The sequence below is a fragment of the Rhinatrema bivittatum genome, chromosome 12, assembly GCF_901001135.1.
Source record: "Rhinatrema bivittatum chromosome 12, aRhiBiv1.1, whole genome shotgun sequence".
NCBI classification, from domain to species: domain Eukaryota; kingdom Metazoa; phylum Chordata; class Amphibia; order Gymnophiona; family Rhinatrematidae; genus Rhinatrema; species Rhinatrema bivittatum.
The window spans coordinates 73,917,870-73,938,777 of NC_042626.1; the positions used below are offsets into that span (position 1 = coordinate 73,917,870).

Genomic DNA, 20,908 nt, shown 5'->3' on the forward strand with positions numbered 1-20,908 from the left:
AGTTCCTGAAACTTTGACAGAAGTTTTCCGTGGTTGGGCTCCATCCTCGATGTCACCCATTTGTGAGGACTAACATCCTGCTGTCCTGTGAGAACACCTGTTACATCAGGTAAGCAACATTTGCTTTATGTTTGGATATGGGTATGCAACAAAGGGTCCGCCTGCTTTAGCTATTTGCACCTCAGCACGATCCACTGATTACAGTATACTTGCACACGAGGGAGGAGGGAGTAGTCTCTATCGGGGGGGGATTTGGTTGACTATTGATAATATAGATGGCGACTAAATTATTATCCTTAAATGTTAAGGGGCTCAATACACCAGGGAAGCGGTCTCTACTGCGTCGTGAACTGCAGAGACAGCGGGCGGATATAGTGTTTGTACAAGAGACGCATGTACGGAGGCACCACCAGCGCCTCTTAAGCTTCCCTAATTATGCTGCAGCGCACTGGGCAGCTAGTACAAAAACCTCAAAATATACAGGAGTAGGGGTGATGTTCGCGCCCACTTTTGTTCATGAAAATCTTTCTCACGTATATGACCCCCAGGGTCGGTATATTTTACTTAAGTTGAAAGTGGGAAAGCAAGTGTACACACTACTTAATGTATACTTCCCGAATGTACAAAAGCCTCCTTCATAGAAGTGCTTCATACTCTTCTCCAACAACATTTAGAGGGTGATCTCATTTTGGGAGGTGACTTAAATTTTGTTCAGAATCCATCTAGGGACTCCAGCTCCGGGAAACTGTTCGACCAATCAACACGTAGAAGGTGGATTCAATTTCTGGAAGATTGGGAGTTGGTGGATATCTGGAGGGAGCGTTTTCCAACCTCTCGATCCTATACTTTCTTCTCAAGTGCACACGGCACTTATACTAGATTAGACCACTTTTTCATCTCTAAACCCTTACAAGTATTAGTTGCCAAAACTGACATAGATGTTATTACCTGGTCCGACCACGCTCCCATATGGCTTACGTGTACCTTTGCTGGTACGGATAAGGGGTTCCGGTCTTGGCGCCTTAATGACTCTCTGCTTACCGATGTAGCTTTTTGCGGTCAAGTGGAACAGTTATTGAGAGACTACTTTGTCACTAACCAAACGGTAGGCATGTCTCCGCTAACGGTTTGGGAGTGTTCTAAGGTAGTGGTCAGGGGGACATGTATAGCAAGGGCGGCCTATTGCAATACACAGAGGAACGGCCTGCGTAGACAGTGGACACAAGAGTTAAACACACTGACGCAATCACATAGCCGCACTAAATCCGACTCGACATATCCTTCTCTCTCCTCCACGCGGCAACTGAAGACCTGCGCGACCGGCGCCGGAGCCCCACCGGGGGAAGGTCAGGTCAGTGTTCGGCCTCCCCACCCGGGGGACCCCGCCAGCCGCGATCGCCGAGGCCGTTTCCGGCGAAGGAAAACCTGAAAAAAAAGAAGAAAACAAAAAAACGCGCCTAGGCCCGCCCCAAAACAGAAGGCAGCCAACCAGAGAGAGCCCGGCAGGATTTAAATCCTACCCTGCTAGGCGCCTTCTCTCCCTTCTCTCTCCTCCACGCAGCGACTGAAGACCTGCGCGACCGGCGCCGGAGCCCCACCGGGGGAAGGTCAGGTCAGTGTTCGGCCTCCCCACCCGGGGGACCCCGACGCCAGCCGCGATCGCCGAGGCCGTTTCCGGCGAAGGAAAACCTGAAAAAAAAGAAGAAAACAAAAAAACGCGCCTAGGCCCGCCCCAAAACAGAAGGCAGCCAACCAGAGAGAGCCCGGCAGGGATTTAAATCCTACCCTGCTAGGCGCCTTCTCTCCCTTCTCTCTCCTCCACGCGGCGACTGAAGACCTGCGCGACCGGCGCCGGAGCCCCACCGGGGGAAGGTCAGGTCAGTGTTCGGCCTCCCCACCCGGGGGACCCCGACGCCAGCCGCGATCGCCGAGGCCGTTTCCGGCGAAGGAAAACCTGAAAAAAAGAAGAAAACAAAAAAACGCGCCTAGGCCCGCCCCAAAACAGAAGGCAGCCAACCAGAGAGAGCCCGGCAGGGATTTAAATCCTACCCTGCTAGGCGCCTTCTCTCCCTTCTCTCTCCTCCACGCGGCGACTGAAGACCTGCGCGACCGGCGCCGGAGCCCCACCGGGGGAAGGTCAGGTCAGTGTTCGGCCTCCCCACCCGGGGGACCCCGACGCCAGCCGCGATCGCCGAGGCCGTTTCCGGCGAAGGAAAACCTGAAAAAAAGAAGAAAACAAAAAAACGCGCCTAGGCCCGCCCCAAAACAGAAGGCAGCCAACCAGAGAGAGCCCGGCAGGGATTTAAATCATACCCTGCTAGGCGCCGCGCGCCGAGCGTCGCGCGCCGAAGGAGCGCGACAAAGGGGCCTGCCCCTTTGTCTCGCCCCTTCGTAGAGCCCCCAGGAGGCCCAGAGCCTTACCCATGGAACAACCGATATCTTCAACAAAGGCAACAGCCAGCAAAGATTCAGATTAACCGTTTCAGACGTATAGAATAAAAGTCCACCTACCCAGCAAGCTCTCCAACAAGCGTCCAGCATTCATCCAGCCTCTTCAACAAGCGTCCAGCATTCACCCAGCCTCTTCAACAAGCGTCCAGCATTCATCCAGCCTCTTCAACAAGCGTCCAGCATTCATCCAGCCCCTCTTTCAAGCGTCCAGCATTCATCCAGCCTCTCCAGCAAGCTTTAAACATTCATACCAATCTCAGCACTCAACATTAGCTCTCAACCAAGATTCGCCCCAGCTTTTCACCCCAGCACTCAACTTCAGCACTCAAACTTAGTGACCTCCAGAAGTGGAGCTCTACCACCACTTGATCAAACAACCACCCACACCTAAGGAGGACTGAGCACTCCTCCAATCAATCCAACAAGCTTATAGACTTCCTTTCAACAATCATCCAAACCGCCCTTCATTCAGACAAACACCTTCTTTCATCCGTCCACAGACATCTGTTCTTCATACAGACTTCTCACCAGTTGTATCCAGTCACAATCAAATATTGCTCAGACTAAACCTCTTCCGGAACCTCATTCATCATGTTCACACACAACATCCCAATCATCTACAACCAGAGGAGAATCTCCTTACCTAACTCCACAAACGTCTTACAAAAAAGAATTATTCCAATCATGACGTCTCCTTTGAACCAACTTCTAGGCCTCACGCTACTCTCAGTAACACTCCTCAATGCACAATCTTTAACTAAAAAGACACACATCCTCAATGATTACCTCCTGGACTCCAACCCAGACATCTGTGCCATCACAGAAACCTGGTTAAAAAACTCGGACATTGCCTTAACCAACCAACTACCTATCCAGTTATATGACATCTTCACCTTCCATAGACACAAAAAAAGAGGAGGCGGACTTCTTCTAGCCTCCAAGAAAGAACTCAGACTGACCGCTCACACCATCAAGACTGAATCCAAATTGGAACTAGGATTAGTCAAGTCAAAACTTCTACAAATTTTGTTAGTCTACGCTCCTCCTGGAGTTTTAGAAACCGACCCTTCACCCCTCATAGAATCCATAGCAAAACATATTAACTTAGACCTACCAACTATGATTATGGGTGATTTCAACCTCCATACAGACGCTATACCGCGATCTGCGAACTGCGAAGCCTTCCTCACCACCCTCACTGCTATGGGATTCTCTCAGACTATCAACAGCCCCACACACAAAGCTGGTCACATCCTGGATTTAATATTCATTAACTCTAAATTCACATGCACGGTTGATCCCACATGTACCCCAATCCCTTGGTCAGATCATTTCTTGATAGAATCATCCTTCTCCACATACAAACAGACTCGCACCTCTCCGCACCTTTCCACCATTCAATTCAGGAAATCATGTCCATCTGATATACTCAGCGAGCAGCTCTCCAAGGAACTCTCCAACCTGGACCTGTCTAATCCCGACTCAGCCCTATCTTCCTGGCAAACAATTACTGAAGCAGTCGCAAACAAATGGTGCCCAATAACCTCCAAAACAATCAATCCAAAAAAAAGGGGGAATCAACCTTGGTTCAGCACCGAACTAAAACAGATGAAACAGGACTTACGCCATAAAGAAAATAGATGGCGAAAAACCCCCAACTCAACTACCCTTTCAGCATACAAGGGTTTCTTACATCGCTATAGGACCTGCATACTACAAAAAAAAAAGGAATATTACGCCAACAAAATACACCACTACCAGTATGACGCCCAGGCCCTATTTGCTTACGTAACACAAATAACTAAATCAACCCCGCCACCTATTCCAGACGAACAAGCTCTATCCAAGGCTAATGAACTCGCCTCATTTTTTCAACTGAAGATCCTAAATACTCTCGCCCTCCTTCCTCCTAATACAACACCTCTCAAATCAGATGAGAATTTCAATTTGTTCGCTAAACCTAGGTTGGACAGCTTCGAATTAATCTCCACCAAAGAGATTGAATCCATTCTAAAAAGACAGAAACCATCTAGTCATCCGGCTGATAATATCCCATCAAGACTCCTGCTGCTTATTCCAGACACGATCTCAGGACCTCTAACAAATATTATTAACAGCCTTCTAACTCAAGGAAGCTACCCAGACAGCCTAAAAACTGCTTCTCTTAAGCCCCTCCTCAAGAAACACAATCTAGACCCTAATGTACTAGCCAACTTTAGACCCATCTCCAATCTACCATTCGTTGCCAAACTTACAGAGAAACTGGTAAACACCCAGCTTTCAGAATATCTAGAGGACCATAAGATCCTATACCCCTCGCAATATGGCTTCCGGAAATCACGCAACACGGAGACCCTCCTCATTTCGCTTACAGACCATATTATAATGGGATTAGACAAAGGACATTCCTTCTTATTAGTTCTGTTAGACATTTCGGCGGCATTTGACACAGTCAACCACACCATCCTCCTGGATCGCCTTGAGGATATCGGCATCTCCGGATCAGCCCACAACTGGTTCAGGTCCTTTCTCAGCAATAGGACTTTTAAAGTCAAAATCAATAACAAGGAGTCACCTCTAACAAAATCTTCCCTTGGCGTACCACAAGGATCCTCCTTATCTCCAACCCTCTTTAATATATACCTCCTCCCCCTCTGCCAACTACTGACAGACCTCAACCTAATTCACTATCTGTACGCAGATGATGTACAGATTCTAATCCCAATATCAGAATCCATCTCAAAAGCTCTCACCTACTGGAATAACTGTCTTCTATCCATTACTAATCTACTCAACAGCTTAAACTTGGTCCTCAACGCCTCAAAGACGGAACTTCTCTTCATCTCTTCAAATGAAAACAATCTTCCTCCACCTTCACCGCACAATGCTCACATCACCTGTACGCACGTTAGAGACCTTGGGGTAATAATAGACAATCTTCTAAACCTTAAAAAAATGGTCAACACAACTACCAAAGACAGTTTCTTCAGACTACAGGTTTTGAAACGACTGAGACCACTCTTATTTTTCCAAGACTTCAGGACAGTCCTCCAGGCTCTTCTGTTCGCCAAAATAGATTACTGCAGTGCCCTCTTTCTAGGCCTCCCTAAATCTACCACCAAACCACTGCAGATGTTACAAAATGCGGCAGCGAGACTGCTGACCAACACCAGCCGCGGTGAACACATCTCCCCCGTCCTCAGAAACCTACATTGGTTACCAGTAAATTTCAGAATCCTGTACAAATCTATTACCCTAATACACAAAACCATCCATCAGCAACTCCAACTCGACCTGGATATCCCTTTCAAACTCCACTCCTCTAACAGACCAACGAGAGATATCCACAAAGGCACTCTGAAATTTCCCCCTACTAAAGCCACTCGCCTCTCTACGACCAAAGACAGAGCTTTTTCAATTGCAGGCCCAGCTATCTGGAACAATATCCCAGCAAATCTCAGATTGGAACCCTGCCTCTTAACCTTCAGAAAAAGACTAAAGACGTGGCTCTTTCACCAAGCCTTCCCAGATCCACCGGATAATCACTAGTTTGAGCCTCACTTCTTACAAGGACCTTGACACACTTCCTCCTGAACAATGGACACTGGCATTTCCTGGTTAAAGCATATGCTCTAACCCGTTAAATTATTCGTATCATGTTATATTTATTCTACCTGCCTCTATCTTCCTTCCAGCTTGTCTTTAAGCCTCCAAGTTTTCCATACCTTGTTGATTGTAACTTTGACTTATTCCTTTTCCTTTGTTATCTATTATTTACCAGAATTGTTACCTCAGTTTTACCCTTTGTTAAAATGTAAACCGATCCGATATGGTTATCTACTATGAAGGTCGGTATAGAAAACTGCTAAATAAATAAATAAATAAATATCGCCAGATAGTAAGGATACGGGATCAAATGAGGGCATTAGAGGATACAGCAATTAGTCATCAACTTATGCTCTTGAAGCAGCAGTTCTTCGAAGGGGGGAACAAGGCGGGAAAGTTTCTTGCCCGCCAACTTAAATTGGCACAGGCCCGCACGGTGATACCTAAATTACAGACTGCGACTGGGCATACTATTACTTCATCAGAGGACATTCGCAAAACCTTTACTGCCTTCTACTCTGAACTTTATGCTAGAGATACAGTCATCACTGGGGAGGGAATTGTCCGATATCTGGAAGATATACAACTTCCGAGGCTCACTGAGCAACAAAAAGATGGGCTGGATAAACCAATAGAACAGGGTGAGGTGGCGGCCGCTATAAAGAAACTTAAACCGGGGAAGGCACCAGGGTTGGATGGATTCACTGGTTTATACTATAGGAAATTTGCGACCCTGTTGGTGGAACCTCTGACTGCTGCTTTTAACTCCCTGTTAGAAGATATCTCTTTCACCAAAGATTGTAATACAGCAGGTATTACTGTATTAGCGAAATCCGGCAGGGATCCCACTAAGTGCAGCTCATACAGACCCATTTCCCTAATAAACATCGACCTGAAATTACTGGCTAGAGTTCTCGCAGCCAGACTTAACAAGCTGCTCCCTGGGTTGATACATAATGACCAAGTGGGTTTTGTACCAGGCAGGCTGGCTGCGGACAATGTCCGTTGGATAGTGGATATAGTGGATGTGGTCCAGCGTAAGGGTATACCGGCAGTACTTTTAGCACTAGATGCTGAGAAAGCTTTCGATCTTGTTCATTGGGAGTATCTTTTTAAAACTCTGGAGGCCATGGGTTTCGGATACGTAAACTCTGGAGGCCATGGGTTATGGATACGTAAACTGTATGATCACCCACAGGCGCGGGTGAAGGCGAATGGCGGGTATGGCACCCCTTTTTACATACAGAGAGGTACAAGACAAGGCTGCCCGTTATCGCCCTTGTTATTTGCTCTGTTCCTTGAGCCCTTTGCCATTCGAGTTCGAGAAGCTGCAAATATAAGGGGTATTGTTGGGGGCTCAGTTCATTCAAAAATTTCCCTTTTCGCAGATGACATCATGCTAACCCTGACTGATCCCCGGACCTCTTTGAAGGGAGTGATGGACGAGCTACATAGCTTTTCGGTGGTGTCTGGCATGCGAGTCAACTATGACAAGTCAGAGTTGCTCAATCTAACCTTACCCCCCAGTGAGGTACAGGAACTAAGCCGAAGCTTTCCATTTCTATGGGCTTCCTCCTCACTTAAATACTTGGGAGTTAAGATTGGACCCCACAACCATAAACTGTTTGATTTAAACTATAAACCACTAGTCGCTAACTTACAAGAGCAGCTTCGACGATGGGGCAACCACGCTCATTCTTGGATGGGGAGACTAGCTATAGTGAAGATGACTGTCTTGCCGCGTTTCCTCTACTTCTTCACTACCATACCTATTCATATTCCCGCTACATGCCTTAAGAAGTGGCAACAAATACTCTGTGGTTTTATTTGGAGGAAAAGGCCCCCGAGGGTGGCTAGACATATTTTATACCAACCTAAGAATAGGGGAGGTTTACATATGCCTAACTTAGCTTGGTATTATTATGCGGCACAGTTGCGAGCGCTTGTGGCCTTACATAATACAAGTGAGACACCACAATGGATACACATAGAACAAGGATTACTGGGCAAATTCCCAATATCCGCTCTACCGTGGCAACCACGCACTTCATGGGGTCCTATCATGTATCTCCCGTACGCTCTTGGTACCACCCTGTGTATCTGGCATAGATGGAAGCCTCTGTTGATAGGTGGGGAGAGTTATTCCCTAATGACACACTTATTCACCAACACAGCACTCCCCTTTCAGGAACGGTCACGAGCCACTAAGCGTTGGATGGGTGCAGGCCTTATGCGCATAGGTCATGTCCTACATCAAGGAGGAATGATGAACAGGGACCAATTATGCACCTTACATTCGGAAGGGAATATTGATTTTTTTCTTTATACGGGGATTTGCTCCTTTATCAACCGAGGGCTTCGATTGCACACGGTGCGCACTACTAATACCTTATTTGAAACTCTATGCCAGCATACACCAACCATCAAAGGTATTATTTCCAAAATATATACACTGTTCAATAACACTAGGCTTGGAGAGCCTAGATATCGGGCACTGTGGGAATCTGATTTTGGGATTCGGTTGGAAGATAGTGACTGGGATACCATTTACACCATGGCTCGCAAATGCTCCATTTCAACGGGGCTACAAGAAAATTGTTATAAAATGATTTACCGTTGGCACTATACACCTGTCGCACTACGTAGGTTCTACTCATCTATCTCTGATCTCTGTTGGCGGGGATGTGGAGAGCGTGGCACGTATTACCATGTTTGGTGGTCATGTCCACGGATCTGCGACTTCTGGCAGGTAGTGTTTCAGTGGGTGGTACAGATGGTGCAAGTTCCTTGTAATATACAGCCCTGGCATGCTCTCTTAGGTCTAACGTTGGAAGAACATAACATTCAGACACAGAAATTGCTTTTGCAAATTTTTATTGCAGCCAGAGCAGAAATTGCATTACATTGGAAGCAACGGGAGGCACCAACTATAGCTGGGGTACAACAGAGAGTGTTTTCTTATTACCAGCTGGGACGATTAACAGCCATACATCAAAACAGAGTGCCAGCTTTCCAAAACATTTGGGCGCCATTCCAGGCATGGTTGGATAAACAAAGCTCCGTAGAGTGGAATACCTCTTGTGTCCAGTCCGGGTAGTGGACTTTCTACATGCACTGCTGTATAGTGGATTTCTCTTTCTAGGTTGTTATTGTTCCTCGATCCACATATACTCTTGCACATATATGTCATACCTTTCTTGTGTTCTTATGATTTGCAATATACTTCAGCAGGGGGGGGGAGGGAGGGAGGAGAGGGAAGGTGGGGTTTGTATTTGCCATATTAATGGTAAAATGGTCTCAATGGTATTCATCTGAGCTGTTCAAGACTGTCTGATGACTTTTTTTGATGTATTCTGCTGTTTCTCATCTTACGGTGTTTGAGATGTACTAGATCTGTTTGGTTATTTAGACTTAATCTTGACTTGTTTTGTATCAGAATTGCCAGTTGTGACAATAAAAACAGATTATATACAAAAAACAAAAAAAACAAAATGCTTTTGTTTTAATAGATTAAATTGTAAGGAAATGGTGTCTAAATTTAAGGAGCAAAGTGAGTGTCTAGCTTTTTGTAATTTTAAATAAATGGATTTCTGAAGGGGGTTCGCTTATGAAGGGCTTCCAACAAGGCGATCTCTGCATTCAATTTTATTTTCTGAGCGGATTTCTCCTTTTTCTTGAAAGTTGTCTGAGATATAAACTTCCCTCTGAGGACAGCTTTTAAACACTCTGAATATAATGATGGATTTTGCATATTAGCCCCATTGTAGTTTGCATATTCCTGTATGGCCGCTTGTATAGATAAACAGAAGGTCTCATCCTCTAATAAGGTGTCATTTAACTTCCAATATCGCTTCCTGGGGTCTATACCTGAAATCTGTAGGTCTGTCCATGTTATCTGACCTATGTCCACCCCTAAAATCCTCTGACTTAGAACTTTATACACTAAAAAGAAATGTATCCTTGAATAGGATTTATGAGGGTGGGAATAAAATGTATAGTTTCTGTCAAAGGAGTACCGATGCCTCCAGATATCTAGCAAATCCCTTCTCTGAATGAAAACTTTAAAGTGCTTCTGCTTGATTTTGCTCCCAAACCGCCCCCCGTTGAGTTATCCAAGTGAGGTTGTACCGTTAAATTAAAATCACCAGCTATCAATAAATGCCCCTTCCCCAATGTATCTAGAATGTTATCAGTACCATTTATAAAGGCGGGATGTTCAGAATTCAGGGCATAAGTTTATAGTTATAGTTTATTGTTCTTTATATACCGACATATCGGGGTTCCATCATATTGGTTTACAACTAAATAAACATAAAACAAAAACACATATGTTAATTAAAATTAGATACAAATCGGCATAATAAAATAATAAATAAGTACAAAATTCTAATGCTAAAAACAATATTAAGTATATACAATAATTAATAAAATACTACTCATGTTACTTTATACTAAAATCAATATAAATAGCAGCACTTTCCTAAAACAGTCCTAAAATCTATTTGCTTTCTGCAAAAGCACACTTAAAAAGCCAGGTTTTTAATTCTGCCTTGAATTTCTTTATATCCGCCTGAATTTGCAGGGAGTAAATCTCCCTCCCCACTTCTATTTGCAGGAGTAGAAAACGCCCATGAGGGTCCTCATAGGATTTTCGAACATGACACTGTAAATCTTTATGGAGCAGAATTCCTACTCCAGCATATTTTGCTGATTTTGAAGCCGTTGCAAAGTACTGTCAGGGGAACAATAACCATTTCAATAGGTGCTCAAAGCAACGTTTTAAGTGAGTTTCTTGCAAGAAAATGATAGCTGCGCCTGAGCTCTGAGCCTCAGACCTAAATAATTGCTGTTTTTGTGCGCTATTTAAACCCTTAACATTAAAGGATAATATCCAGATTTATTTATTTATTTATTTATTTATAAGGTTTTATACACAGACATTCGTGTGGAACATCATGCCGGTTTACAATTAACAATTAAAGTTGGAGAAATTACAATGAACAGGGAGGGGGAAGAGGGAGAAGGCTAGAAAGAGAGGGAGGGAGAGTAACAGAGGGAAAAGAGAGCTAGCGATGGAAATTTAGAGGAACAATTATATGATAAGAAGTGGAGAACATAGCTTCTATAAGAGATTACAAAAAACCCGAGTGAGTAAAGTGCAAAACTTACATTATATACAATCATATGATTACAAAATAAAATGGATAAGTTAATGCCATCTTACACTATTTACTATCTTATGAGGTTGCAGTGTTGGAATACTGGCGAGAAATTGGGCAAGGGGGGTGGGGGGGGGGGATAATGGGATATAGCGGGGAATTAATGGCAGACTGAGGTAGTGCATTTTCTTCCTTAAACTAAGCCCCATAACCCCTCTTTTATGCACTCTTCCCAAAATCCATCTTCTATTCCAAGTGCTAAGTACTATTGCATCTAGTAAGGTACTTGTAAACCCTAGGATGTAAATGCTTCCTAGTTTGTTAATTGAATATGCTACGCAAACTAAAATAATAAACAATAATACATTTTCCCTCCCCCTCCCACCCTGCTCAATCCAGTTCCCTCTGGATTGAGCTGATGAAGGCGGGAACATCCACGGAATATGCCCCAACTCTCCCCGAACCAAGGCAACAAGTTAACAGCCAATCTTATAGATTTTTATAGAAATCGCTATAGCAATATGCATGCCAATGTGTAATGGGTAGTGCCACTACTCTTATTTATTTATTTAAAAGTTTTTATATGCCGCACTAGGGGTAGTGGTCTATCCATCTTAGCGGTTTACATATTAAAAACATACATAATATCAAAAGACATACAATAACATACATACTTTACATTTACTTTACAACTGGTTATCAGTAGTGTCAAGCATTATAAGAAGCAGAGGTGAGATGTTCATTCAGATATGTTGTAAGCGCAAGTGAATAAGTACGTTTTTAATGCTTTTTTGAAGTTATTACGGTTTTCTGTTAATCGAATATACTCAGGAATTGAGTTCCATAAAGTAGGACCTGCAATACTCTTCCAAATGTTCCCTGCAAAGGGTCCCCTCAACCGTGAAACCAAAAATTCCAAAAATGTGAAATGTTTCTCTTCACCCCTTCCCAGTGTCTTTCTCATGTAGATAGTCCCCCAAGTTCCACCGCAGTCTCTGATCTCATTTTTGCACTCTCTGCCATCTTGGACTATCTGCACTCGGTGCTTGAGAGAAGCTCTTGGCTGGAAAGGAGATCTTTACTATGTGACCTGCCTCCTTCAATATGGCCTCTGCTTCCTCTACGGTTTTAGCTCTGGAAGTAGATCCTCAAATCATCATGAGTATACTGAAAGGGAACAGCCCTTTATATCGTATTCCTTCTTTGCGCAATATTAATGTTATATCTCGAAAGTCCATCCTTTTCCGAAGAGTCATCGGGGATATGTCTGCATATATGGCTAGGCTATGAGAGCCCCAGGACCATGTTTGTTGTTTTCTGGCAGCCATAAACACTTTTTCTTTTACTGTGAAGCGATTAAAGCAGACGATGATGTCCCGGGGTTTATCACTTGATTTTGGTTCCAAAAATCTATGGGCCCTCTCAAGTTCTACCTCTTGCTCGCCGAGCTCTCCTTCGGTACCTTGCTGGTGGCTTGGTCACCGCTCCTCGCATGTTTATCAAGATGATGGTGGTAGTGGCAGCGGCGCTGCACAAGGACGGGATTTTGGTGCACCCGTATTTGGATATCTGGCTCATCCGGGCGATGTCTCGGGAGGAATGCGAGAACTCAATTCAGAGAGTAATGATCACATTACGGTCTCTCGGTTGGTTCATCAATGCAGAAGAGCCATTTGGTGCCCACGCAACGTCTCGTGTATCTGGGAGCACTGTTCAAAACGCAGGAGGGCAAGGTCTTTCTGGCGGCACACAGAGTATTGAAGTTTCAGGCTCAGGTGAAGTGCCTTCTTCGTATGCAGATACCAACAGTTTGGGATTATCTCCATGGCTTCCACTTTGGAGTTAGTTCCTTGGGCCTTTGCGCACAATGCACCTTTACAGCGTGCGCTGTTGTCCAGGTGGAGTCCCATATCAGAGCAGTTCCATATCCCCTTGCCTCTTCTTCGGGAACCCAGGCTCAGTCTCTCTTGGTGGCTGTCGCATCGCAATTTAGAGAAGGGGGTGGATCTGGATCCCTCGGAATGGTTGGTGGTCTCTACGGCTCAAGGCCTGTGGCAAGTGACGGAGGGATCTTGGTCAATCAACAGACTCTAAACAAGGGCAGTTCGTTGGGCCCTTCAAGTGTTTCTGCCCTTAGTCAAGGTTGGATGGTGCGCTTATTGTCTGACAATGCAATGACGTTGGCGTACATCAACAGACAGGGAGGAACAAGAAGCCCTGCGGTAGCTCTGTAGGCATATCGGCTGTTCACCTGGGCCGAGCTTCACCTAGGGGGTCTCGCAGCTTCGCATGTCACGGGGTAAAGAACGTTCAGGCGGACTTCCTCAGCAGACAGCGATTAGACCCAGGAGAGTGGAAGCTGTCCTCTGAGGCATGGAAGTGTATTTGCGCCAGGTGGGCGCTCCCCAGTTGGACCTGATGGTGACGTGAACCAACTTGAAAACGGAAAGGTTCTTCAGTCAAAGAAAGGAGAGCGGATTGGTGGGGCTCGATGCCTTGGTGCACCATGGGAATCCTTCTTTATGTCTTCCCTCCGTGGCCTCTCATAGGCCGTGTCCTAAGGCGGATAGAAGCACATCAGGTGACTGTGGTGCTCGTGGCGCCGGAGTGGCCCAGACGTCCCTGGTTCGCAGATTTGGTGCGCCTGGCAGAGGAAGGCCCTCTACGGCTGGCCCATCTTGCACAACTGCTGCGACAGAGGCCCATATTCTCGGATCGGGAGGATTGCTTCTGGCTCGCGGCCTGACTTTTGAGAGGCAGATGTTATGCCTGAAAAGGTATTTGGAGCTGGTCATTTCCACGCTTCTTCAGGCTAGAAAACCCGCTATATCTATAGCGTTTGTTAGGGTTTGGAAGCTGTTTGAAGGGGGGTATCTTCAGAGAAAGCTGAGCCCCATGGAGTTAGAAGTGTCTCAGATCTTTGATTTCCTGCAACAAGGGTTAGCCAAGGGCTTAGCGTTTAATTCGCTTCAGGTGCAGGTGGCAGCCTTGGGCACCCTTCGAGACTGTTCTCAGAGTCGGAAGCTGGCAGTGCATCTGGATATTGTATGCCGGTGCGTAAGGTGTGCCCTGATTGGAGCTTAAATGTGGTTTTCCGAGTGCTCTGTGGGACTCCGTTTGAGCTGTTGAGGAGGGTATCTTTAAAGATTATGGTGACCATATGTTCGGCAAAGAGGATTTCAGATCTTCAGGCTTTGATTTGTAGGGACCCCTTCCTGCAAATGACAGTGTTTCTTTTGAGAACAGTGCCATCCTTTGTGCCTAAGGCTGTGTCTTCTTTTCATGTCAAACAGACAGTAGAGCTTCCAGAGTTTCCTGAATGGTCACAAGATTCGCCCAGGAGAGGGAGCTGCATTTATTGGATGTGCGACGCGTCCTCTTGTGCTATCTGGAGGTTTCCAACGACTTTCGGCGTTCAGACCACCTCTTTGTCTTGTTTGCCGGGGCCAAGAAGGGGGACAAAGCTTTGAAAGTGACTATTTCTAGATGGATTAAAAAGGCCATCTGTGCCGCATACTTTTCCAAAGGAAGGCAGATTCCTGTGGGGTTAAGGGCTCACTCTACAAGAACACAGGCAGCCTCCTGAACTGAGTGTCAACGTCTCTCTCCACATGAGATTTGTGGGCCGGCTGTCTGGTCTTCCATTCACACTTTCACCAGATTTTATCGTTTGGATGTCAGGGTGCAGGATTAGGCGTCTTTTGGTGAGAGTGTCCTGCATGCGAGTCTTTCAGAGGCCTGCCCAGTGTAGGGGGGCTTGGGTAAATCCCACTGGTCTGGAATGATCTGAGTATGTACAGGAAAGGAAATTGGTTCTTACCTGCTAATTTTCGTTCCTGTAATACAGCAGATCATTCCAGAGCCCACCCCTTTCTGACTCCAAAAGACATCCTGTGAACTTTAATAATCTGAAGAAATAATTGGTTTGTATTATCATAAAGCAAGGCCGGTGGGTTTCCGGTTATGTTTTATTGGTTCCGGGTGAACCAGATTTCTGGTTAGTTGGGAAGGGTCCAACCTTTGAGCCAGGTCGCCGTTCAGTTGCTGTTTATTGTTGGGGCTTGGGTACAGGCCGATAATGAGGGATTGCAGGTGGCACTCTCTATTATGTAGCAGTGTCCAAAGTTTTGTTCTCTGCTGGTAGGAATGCAAAACCCACTAGTCTGGAATGATCTGCTGTATTATAGGATTGAAAATTAGCAGGTAAGAACCAATTTCCCTTTCCACCTAATCAACTCTCCATGGGTGGGGTCTGAGTTGCTTGACAGTGATCACGCCGCATCAACCCTCTGTTTATGATTCCCCACATGTTATGGCTACTTTAGCTTGCTTATCGACTGGAAAAGGCAAGTTTGCTTACTGTGAACAGTGTTTTCTGTAGCTAGCATGATGAATTAGCCATACTTATTTCCCACCTGCCTCCCTGAAGAGCTGATGACCTGATTTAGTTAACTATATGGACTGAGGAGGTTCTTGAGGTAATGCCTGTGCTGGAACTCCCACACAGGCTCAGTAGAGCTCAAAGCTCTACTTGCTAGGAGAGACAAGTCCATTTGGTGTTGCCGGATCACATTACCTATGCGTTATGACTAATTCATCCTGCTGTCTATGGAAAACACAGTTCAAAGTAAGCGAACTTACTTATTTATCCTGCTAACTGTGGAGGACCTTGTTTATAGATAAGCAAACTTGCTGTTTAGCCAAATCAGAACAACTTGCAAAGTTACATAGTAATTCTAGTTTTTGTTGTTAATCTATTATTTATGTGCCTGCTTCTTCAGTAAAGGAAATGGCTGCATGCCATGTGACTGTGTTTGCCAGGCACCCAAGGGCTCAGTTAGCATGCATTACTTTGGAGGACATGCATAGAGTTGTGTCTTATGAACAAGGTCTCTTACAGTGCCCATGGCTCTTGCCATACATTTCTTATCAAACTCAACTGTTTTGCGCACTTTGTCTTATATTCAACTCACTCAAGAAACTTTTTCACCATTGTGACATGAAGTGTCTGGTTACCAGGGAGTGAAACTGCTTGCATTTTTAGGTGGCTTCTAAGAAGACTGTTTGCCCTCGATGTGGTCTGTTACAAGGCAGCATTAGAGTGAGTGCGGTTTTGTATTTAAGTAACTGGGTCATCAGAGATTGGCTGGCTAATTCACCCTATAGAGCTCATTACCATATACTGGCTGAAAGGGAACAGCTTTCTTACATCCTCACCAAAGAGATAGTCACAAGATTTGGATTCCAGAAGATTTTTGCCATGTTGGAGTAGTCCTGGAGGCTAGTTAATTATCTGTGCATGGCAATGTGATATAAAACCATGAGGAGAAAGGATCATTTTAAAACATGTCCGAGAGCTTTGAGAAAATAACATAGAAATAGTTTGATATGTTTACATACTTTTAAATATTTTTTTTGCAAATAAAATACATCAGATTTTGTTGACAGGTTAAGTGCCAATAAAATTAAAAAAACATGTAAAGATATACGCACATACATCACATAGAAACGTACATCAGCAGAATTTAGAGTTAATGGACATAGACATCAGATGCATCACACAGACTCTGTTTTTTTTTTCCTTTGCCCTGCCGATGACTTACCCTTGAGACAGATCTTTGACCAAACCATAAGTCGGGTTCTTGGGCAGTGTCTCATTGTTTCAGTTCCATATGGTTGTCTGTCAGTTTTGTGTCACTGATTGTGCTTTGTACATTGCTACTTCTGACACCTTTGTCTGTTAATTTGTTATATCTGTCAGGAAAGGAGAAAAAGGGAAGAAGATATGTAATTCTTAAGAATAGATGCACAGGAATGAGTTTTTAACGGAAAGGAGGTTCTAAGAATCATGGATGAGGGTGAAAAGAGGAATATTCAGGAGTAATCTAAGGAAATATTTCTTCACAGAAAACCTGGCGAATATATGGAATAGCCTCCAATGGAGGTGGTGGAGACAAAAACTGTATCAGAATTCAAGAAAGCCTGGGATAAGCACAGAGGATCTCTGAGGGAGGGGAAGAAAATGAGACTAGATGAGCCTTCCAGTCTTTATTCTATCTTTCTATAACTCTATTCTTCTGATGCCATCTCTGTACTGTATACATGTAACACTTCATCTTAGTGCTGAAATGTTTCTCCCAGGACAAGCAGGATGTTAGTCCTCACATATGGGTGACATCATCAGATGGAGCCCTGTCACGGAACACTTTTGTCAAAGTTTCTAGAACTTTGACTGGCACACTGAGCATGCCCAGCATGCCACTAACCCTGCAGCCACCAGGGGTCCCTCTTCAGTCTCTTTTTTCCCGCGCATCAGTTGCCTCGCAGTTTAGGAGCTCTGTGTATTTGAAGTTTATCTTCTCAAAAATCCCTCACCGGGGTCCCCCATTGCGCTCCATTCCCTCCGATGCTCAGTAAGGGTTTTTTCCGGTACTTGCTGTTGGTTCCCGGCAGCTTACCGCTTCGGTGCCCGACAGTCACCTACTGCGCCCCGGCACCGAGAACGATGACGCCAATGTCCTTGATGGAGTTGGGGATGGACGGTCACCCTGTCCACGGTGCTCCTGGCGAATCATCTCCGAGGTCAATGGACCCTCCACGGTCGGTGGCGCTTGATCTGGCGTCGATGGAACAGTATGTTTTGAAGCAAACAACTGCTCCATTTTGTCCAGTCAAGTGCGACGACCTTTGGGGGTCATTTGTGCACAACTGGGGCATCAACGGACGTCGTGCGAGGGGACTAAGCACAAAACGCAGACATTATGCAGGTCCCTTATGGACATGGTCCTCGGACACTTGAGGCATTTCCTAAACCTGGTCGCTCTGCTCTCTGGACCTTCAAGACACATATGCCCACATTGCGATCTCCCCTGCTCATCGCAAATATCTGCGATTTGTGGTGGGTCGCAGTCTCTATCAATACAAAGTACTACCATTTGGCCTAGCCTCGGCGCTTCAAGTTTTTACGAAGTGCCTGGCAGTCATGGCTGCGCAGTTACACAGCAGAGGCGTATACGTTTTTCCATACCTGGATGATTGGCTGATAAAAAGCCAGTCAAAACAAGGAGCCCTTGACTCTCTCGGTCTCACCATAAGGCTTCTAAACTCGTTGGGATTTCTAATAAATTACCCCAAATCCCAATTGCCACCATCTCATCTTCTCTCCTTTATAGGAGCAGATCTAGATACAACACTATCCAGAGTATTCTTACCCAAAGTCCGTGTAATTAAGCTGTCCAACCTTGTCAGCTTTATCCGCCGTCGAAAAAGAGCCTCAGCTGGCCAGCTACTAAGGTTGCTCGGCCACATGGCATCAACAGTCCATGTCAACCCTATGGCATGTCTTGCCATGAGAGTGACCCAATGGACTCTGAAATCCCAATGACAACAAGCTACTCAGCCACTGTCGTCCATGGTACACATAACCAGCCAGCTTCGTCTGTCCCTTGCCTGGTAGACACACAAAGCCAACTTACAAATGGGTCTTCCTTTCCGGCAACCGGCTCCTCAGGTGACCTTAACTAGGATGCCTCCAACCTAGGTTGGGGAGCCCACGTCCAAGGCCTTCAAACTCAAGGGACTTGGACAAAAGCTGAAGCGATCCATCAAATCAAATTTCTAGAGGTTCGAGCGATGCAGTATGCCCTTTATGCATTTCAGGATTACCTGTCCAACAGAGTTGTCCTGATTCAAACAGACAACCAAGTTGCAATGTGGTACCTGAACAAACAGGGGGGCACGGGCTCTTATCTGCTTTGCCAGAAGGCGGTGCGGATTTGGGCCTGGGCCCTGTCGCATTCCATTCTTCTGCGAGCCACTTATCTAGCGGGCACACAGAATGCACTGGCAGACCACCTCAGCCGACGTTTCCAGCCCCACGAATGGTCTCTGGATCCCTCGGTTGTGAGCAGAATCTTCCACCGGTGGGGTCATCCGACCATCGACCTCTTTGCGTCCAGTCAGAACCACAAAGTGGGAAATTTCTGCTCCCTGCACAGGGACTGGCATGCAACAGCCAGGGATGCCTCCGCCCGTCCCTGGAACAAAGGCCTGCTTTATGTGTATCCTCCGATTCTGCTAATAAGCAAGACTCTCGTGAAGCTACAACAGGACCGGGGCGTAATGAGTCTCATAGCCCCGTACTGGCCGTGCCAAATTTGGTTTCCCATACTTCGCAACCTTTCTGTCTAGGACCCCATTCGCCTGGGCACGTCGCCCAACCTCATAACACAGAATCACGGAAAGTTACGCCACCCGAACCTCCAGGCCCTCTCTCTGATAGCCTGGATGTTGAAAGGCTGATACTACAACCACTCAACCTTTCAAGTGACGTATCTCAAGTCCTTGTAGCTTCACGGAAGGCTTCCACGCGGAAATCCTACCACTCTAAATGGAAGAGATTTATCTTGTGGTGCACACCAAAGAGCTTGGATCCCTTTTCTTGCCCTACATCGAGTCTGTTAGATTATCTCTGGCACCTCTCGGAATCTGGTCTCCAGACATCATCTATCCGAGTGCACCTTAGTGCCATCTTTGCTTACTATCAAGGAATAGGGGATGTCCCGATAACGGCTCAACCCCCTGGTGAGTCGCTTCATGAGAGACGTAGTACAGCTTAAGCCTCCTCTACGGCCACCGGTCGTGGCATGGGACCTCAATGTCGTACTTGCACGGCTCATGCACACTCCTTTTGAGCCCATTCACTCCTGCGAACTCAGATACCTTACATGGAAAGTACTTTTCCTAGTAGCCATCACGTCTGCTCGCAGGGTAAGTGAGTTACAGGCACTTGTGACCTACTCATCCTACACAAGGTTCCTCCATGACCGGGTGGTTCTTCGCACTCACCCTAAATTCCTTCCTAAGGTGGTAACTGATTTCCATTTAAATCAGTCCATAGTCTTGCCCACTTTCTTTCCAAGACCTCACGCTCACCCAGGTGAGCGAGCTCTCCACACCTTGGACTGTAAGCGTGCTCTTCTGTTTTACCTAGACCGCACTACAACCCACAGGAAGTCCACCCAACTCTTTTGATAAGAACAAACTTGGGAATGCGGTGGGCAAGCAAACACTGTCAAACTAGTTGGCAGACTGCATCGCATTCTGTTACCAGCAAGCAGGCCTTCCACTACAGGGACGAGTGAAGGCACTCTGTCAGAGCAATGGCAACGTCAGTAGCACACTACCGTTCAGTACCGATTGTTGACATCTGCAGGGCTGCGACATGGAGCTCTCTCCACATCTTCACAGCTCACTACTGCCTGGACAAGGCTGGGTGACAGGATTCCGTCTTTGGCCAGTCTGTCCTAAGAAATTTGTTTCCAGTGTAGGAACCCAATTCGTCCTACCTCGACCCGCTGTGAATCTCAGGCTGCCTCATCCTTGCCAACAGCACCCCAGTTGTTGTGCCTGTTGCACATGTTCAGTGCTGCTTGGCCTCATACGTATGACTCAGCCTGTAGCTTGCTATTCACCCATATGTGAGGACTACCATCCTGCTTGTTTGTCCTGGGAGAAAGCAGAGTTGCTTACCTGTAACAGGTGTTCTCCCAGGACAGCAGGATGTTAGTCCTCATGAAACCCGCCCGCCACCCTGTGGAGTTGGGTTCGCTTACGTTTTATTATTTTATTTTTCGCTCGTACTTTTGCTACAAACGAGACTGAAGGGGGGACCCCTGGTGGCTGCACGGTTA

At 45.9% G+C, this 20,908-nt stretch overlaps 1 protein-coding gene across 3 annotated transcripts in view; it reads left to right on the forward strand.

Moving 5' to 3' along the window:
• Nucleotides 1–20,908, forward strand: part of IKZF3 (IKAROS family zinc finger 3) — a 631,603-nt gene that overhangs the window by 147,611 nt on the left and 463,084 nt on the right. The gene's annotated exons all lie outside the window — the stretch shown is intronic.